The sequence below is a fragment of the Fukomys damarensis genome, unplaced genomic scaffold (assembly GCF_012274545.1).
Source record: "Fukomys damarensis isolate Sample0158 unplaced genomic scaffold, DMR_v1.0_HiC HiC_scaffold_17, whole genome shotgun sequence".
Classification (NCBI taxonomy): domain Eukaryota; kingdom Metazoa; phylum Chordata; class Mammalia; order Rodentia; family Bathyergidae; genus Fukomys; species Fukomys damarensis.
In genome coordinates this window covers 56,724,604-56,730,131 of record NW_022900929.1, presented here as the reverse complement: position 1 = coordinate 56,730,131, position 5,528 = coordinate 56,724,604, and positions in this window count along the sequence as shown.

The window sequence follows — 5,528 nt, the reverse complement described above, 5'->3', positions numbered from 1 at the left end:
CAAGGTCTCTATTGAGTGAGCACCTATTTTATGGACGTCTCCCTTCCTAGTTTTCAACTCAACTTTCATATTTTTAAAATCCCTTCAGTTTCTTGAAAATCCTATGAACATAAAGAGCTAGAAGTGTTTTGTTATGTATGGAAATATAGACTTTCCAATAAAGAAGTTCTTATCTCCCTTTATGGTTTTGGAAAATTTTCAGATAAGCCCTGTTGTCATTCATTCTCACAACTGCTCTATTTTGTTTTACAAAATTAGTTCTTTTTACCTTCTTCCTAACTTACTATGTGATTGACTTATTTATGATGTTTATTGCCTTATATCCTTCCTCTAGCACAATGAAGACAGGGACTTTGTATATTTTTAAGCAATACAATATATCTCCAACACCTAAAATAGTACCTGGTACAGAGTGAGGGCTCAGTAAATACTTGTCCAATAAACTCAGCCTCTTGTTAGCATTGAATGGTTTGAGTTATTTTCTTATCTTTCACAGAAAGGGCTTGCTAGAATTTTTACACACATTTTCCTATCATAGTTAAACATTAGGCTAAAAGCTTTAGAAAGTTTTGATTATAGTGCCATTTCATATTGGTTTATCTATGAATAAATAAGTCATTCATTGACCACCATGAATCTAAAAATTGAGCATGTAATACTTCTTCCTTTTTGTATTTTGAGACTAGAAGTAACGAGTAGCTTCAGATAGGACATTCCTCTTACACAATAGTTTTTGAAACATTCAGAAAGAAAAGGGAGCTTATTTATTAGGAATTTTATACTCCATAAAATAACTTTTTCCCATGATTACTAATGTCATAAAAATGATAGTGGTAATATTCTGGAGAAATATCATGTAGTTCCATTGGCATGTCTTATGTTTTTTTATCCATTTTAGTCAATATTTTGACTTGCCAAGAGATCTGACCTCTTAGGTTTCACTTATTCCTTCTACACATTGGCCTTTTCAACTAAGAATCTGTACAACACATCATTTTCCTGCACACTGTTTTCATAGCTGAATTTGAGTTCTGCAAGATTAAACTGGAAAATACAACTTTAATACCGAGTATCTGCCTTTTGGTCCTGTGTTTGACAGCCCATTTAGGGGGAAGACAGCCCTGTTGAAGAAACATTATTTGGCAAACAATCTGATCAATTTCATTTATATTCCTGGCAATGAAATGTTAAGAGCCTACCTCACCATTACATCATCTATATAGTGCAGAATCCTTGGTAGGAAATTAGATTTTGGACCAAAGATCCAATTTCATGGAAATATAAAGTCTTACCTAAGTGCATTAAATAGATCTTTAGTAGAGTAGTTAATACCAATTAAATTCTGGGCTGTCTGAATCATAAATTATCCATTTGGAATGATTTTGTTTTTCTTTAAATAACTCTGTTTTTCGAGACTAGTTCATCCTAATTTCTTTTGGCCATTCAGTCTTGAAGTTTCCTGTGTTGTTTTAGAAAAGCAATGATGGGAAATGCCATGATGGGTCAGCAGTTTGTTTAAGACAGGAGGTAATATGTCAGGTACCTTTGCATTTGATCAGCCATGAGAACAAACAAAGCATATTCTTAGTACTAAGTTATTTTAAATAGGAAGAATACAGAATTGACTTAGCTTCTCTTTGAACATTTTGAAGGCCATAAAAAGTACTGGTTAGAGATGTGGGTTAGAGTCTTAACAGGGAAATACACTTCAAAAATACAGCTTACACTGGGTACTTTATGTTAGTTTATACTAAAGATGCAGTCTACCCAATCTATCCCTATCCAGATGTGCTTTTTAACATGTAGCTTCTCACTACTGAAAAGTTAGTTCCCTTGAGATGCTGAATTGAACATGGTTTATCTCCTTTACATTTGCAAGATTGCAAGGTGAGGGTTAGAGGTTAAAGAGTCATGATGTACAGAAGCTGGGAACAATGGATAAGTTGACTCAGTACTCAGAGAAGACATATGCTGGGTCTGTGCTACGTGTTCTCACATGTTTATTCTTTGTGACTACTGGGTGACAGCTCTTCCTCTTTCACAGCTAAGGAAACAGTGCTTAGGTGGCTCATCCAAGGTTCCACAGTGATGGAGTAGCACACGAGGATTTGATTCAAAGGCTTGCAGCTCGTGTGTCTTTGTGGTATTTGGTATCTCCTTCCTGCAGAGCAGATGCCATAGAAAGAGAAGGAGTGAGTGGAGCTGGGAGAGGCAGAGCTATAAATACTGCTGCTTGATATTTTTACAGAATGTTATGATTGCTAACAAGGATGTCATCCCCAGCTTCCTAAAGGAGCACCTCTTATTCAATAAACCACATAAGCAGAGAACATTAGCTTCATAGTTGAACTTGACTTTGAAGTGGGATCTTCTGCAAGTCTCAGAATGGGTGAACTCTGGGTTATATCCAACATTGGCTTCTTGGGCTCATTCTGGGCATGAGCTGTTTGGGGCGCACTCTCATCGGTATATCAGAGCAATGGAAAACATTTGGGTTTTCTAGGCCCAGTTTGGAACTCTCATCAGGCCACAGCTCCAGGACACTTAGTATGTATGCTGCCACCTTCAAGTTCCTATGTCACATGTGCTGTATGGGGAGGAAAGGAAACCTTTTTTGGGGGCTCAGTTAACTTCCACCACATATCTGGGGATTTTCCACCTGATAATGGAGTAGAGTACTTTTATCACCTCTGAGTGACACTAGAGTGGGCTACCTCTGTTTAACCTTTTCAAGGTTGGCTACAAAAGATACCATCATAATTTCTTTAAAACACAGTTTTTTGGCTTTCTTATATAGTGTGAAACACTATGAGTGTTGACAAAGGATCAAATTTCTTGTTTGATTGGTCTTTGAATTTAACACTCAGGAATGTTGGCTTTTCTAGAAGTAGTGGCTGCTTAGATTTTCGAGTGACAAAATTCTTCAGAAAATTTATAAAGGCCATTTAAAAAAAATCTCAGGGAATGGCTGTTGTGCCTTATTGGCGCAATTTTGCAAACATTTAAGAGCAGTCAAATGAAATTATTTTAGGAGTGGACAGATACTGGGTCATTAAAGTACTTTAATAGTAGTCTTTGTTTTGTGCCCATGTCTTGAAGGAAAACTGCATGTCCCTTACAACTGATGCCTGGTATATGTAGAGGTAAAAGGTGACTCGGGACTAAGGAGTAGAAGGAACATTTGTCATTTGAAGGCTTCTGGAGAAATGGGACATTGGAGGTCTGGGTGTGGTTTGTATGCTTTGAAGCGGGCTTTGGGAGTAGCTCAAGTTTATGTTATGGTCCCGAGTGCAGGGGAGCAGCTCCTAGCAAGCCTCCTCAGTGAAAGGGCAGGGACAGGTGGCAATGGGGGAGCAGTAGCAAATGGGGGTGGCAGGCTTACTTAAATATTCACCAACTATCTGGATTTTGAAAATTTTATTGGACACCAGATTACCTGCCACAAAATGCTGGGAAGTAGGCATTTCCCAAGAACTTTTCTGTAGACATTTATTTTTTTGAAAGGGGAATACATGCAACATGAGAAAAATTCAGTCTGAAAAGACAAGGAAAACAAAAAGTCTCTTACCCTCAGAAACAATATTGCTGCCAGTTTCTTACACCTCTCCAGGGGTTTCAGCCTCATAGTGGTGCCTAGCGATCCTGGAAAGTCAGCACCTCCAAGGTCCTCCTCCTGCACTTTTTGCACGTTCGGCACGTTTGCTTAGTCATTTCCTCCTATTTTTATGCTTATTCATCCTGTGGCTGTGTTCTCCTTGACATGCCTATTTTTTTTTTCCACCCTCCTGTGGGGAAAGATAACATTCTCAGTACTTAATTCTCATCTGATAAGTTTTATTTTTAACCAACCTCTGCATCCTTTTTGCTTCTTATTTCCATAGCACACACACTTCTCAGCCTTCTCTGGCTTTCCCAGAAGGTACCCTCAGCACAGGGTTATGCTGTGCCCTGCCTGGGCTTTTCTGACTGGGAGCAGCTGGTTGGGAGCTGGAAACCCGGCGCCTCCAGTGCCAGGAGACTTTCTCCTGTGCATGCCGTGCTGTTTTTAGCCTGCTTCAGCCTGGGCCATTTACACCTACCTCCTGCTTCCCCTCTCCGCTGCTTATAAATTTCCTTTTGTCAGTAAATTTATGTTATCTTGATGAAGGACACCCGCTTTAAAAAAACAAGAGAGCTGTAACTTGCAATGATTAGCATGGCCGGGTCTCCTAACAGCAGTGGACTTGCAGCCACTAAAACTTCCACAGTGTGACAACTGTGCCTGAAGTTTACATGATAATGTTTAGGTTAAGATTTAAGCCAAGGAACCACTTGTTCACCCAAGTGGAGGGAAAGTGTATTCGGTTTTGTTTTGTTTTGTCATCACATGATCTCTAACCATGTCTTTCCCAGACAAATATGTTGGGAATAAACTTAACTACGTAAGTATATATACATTCTTTTTTCCTCCCCCTTTTAGTCTTTGACTGACCACTCCCCTTCCCTCAAAAAGACTAAATATGGTTAGGGCTGCAAGTTTTCCAAGGAAGGCTTGAGTGAGGAGGAAGTTTGTAACCTGGAGAAGGGGGCTGGGGAATGCAGGGTCTGGCTGCGTTTCCCAGAGAGGGGTGTGCATGGGAATCTGCTCATGACTTGAACTTCATGGCTTTGACCTTCATTTTGTTCTCAATGGACTAATTGTCCCTCAAGCCTCACGTAGCTCTGTCATTCATCACTTATATATGATCACTAAGCATTTCTATAACAATGTAATAGGCACTTGGAAACAAAAGTTTTTTAAAAAACCAGATCTGCGTTGCAGCTTTATAGGATGAATGTCTTATCAAATGAATGAATAACATTACTTATAAAATTCACACACCTTATTATGGTGTGCCAACAAAGAATCAGTGGCTTTTATTGGGCTATTTAGGTCTTTTCTCTTAGCAGGATACATATGCAAGTCAGGCAATTGGTAGGTATTCATTTCTTAGGGCCCTGCATGGTGTGATGTAAGAAACTTCAGGGGTTAAGAGTAAAGCTCATACTGCTTGTCTAGCATGCTTAAGGTCATATAAAAAAAAAAAAAAAAAAAAAAAAAAGAAAAAAAATTTAAGAATCTTGTCTGCTCTCCCAAATATTTTGCTGGTCCCCAATGGCAATACCTGACTTGAATCTCCACTTTTAAATTAGAAAAATGTTAGTATATTTATTCACAGACTCTAGGGTCATTAGCAATTAAGGGTTTGGAATCAGGTCTCAGAATATGAAGGTATTTCATCTCCTTGGTATTGCACAGAGGCACTATCTTAGTTTCTTTTTTATTACTATAATGAAACACCTGAGGCAGGCTCACTTTATAAACCAAGGGCGTTCATTTGGCTCACAGTTTTGGGGGCTAAAATACCGAGGTCAGACAACCCCACTGGTTTAGCCTCCAGTGAAGACCTAATGAATGATGGCCTCAGGGGAGGTATGTGTGCAAGAGTGAGAGATCACACCACCAGAAAGGAAGCCAAGAAGTTGTCTCTGTCGGGCTCCCATTTTTA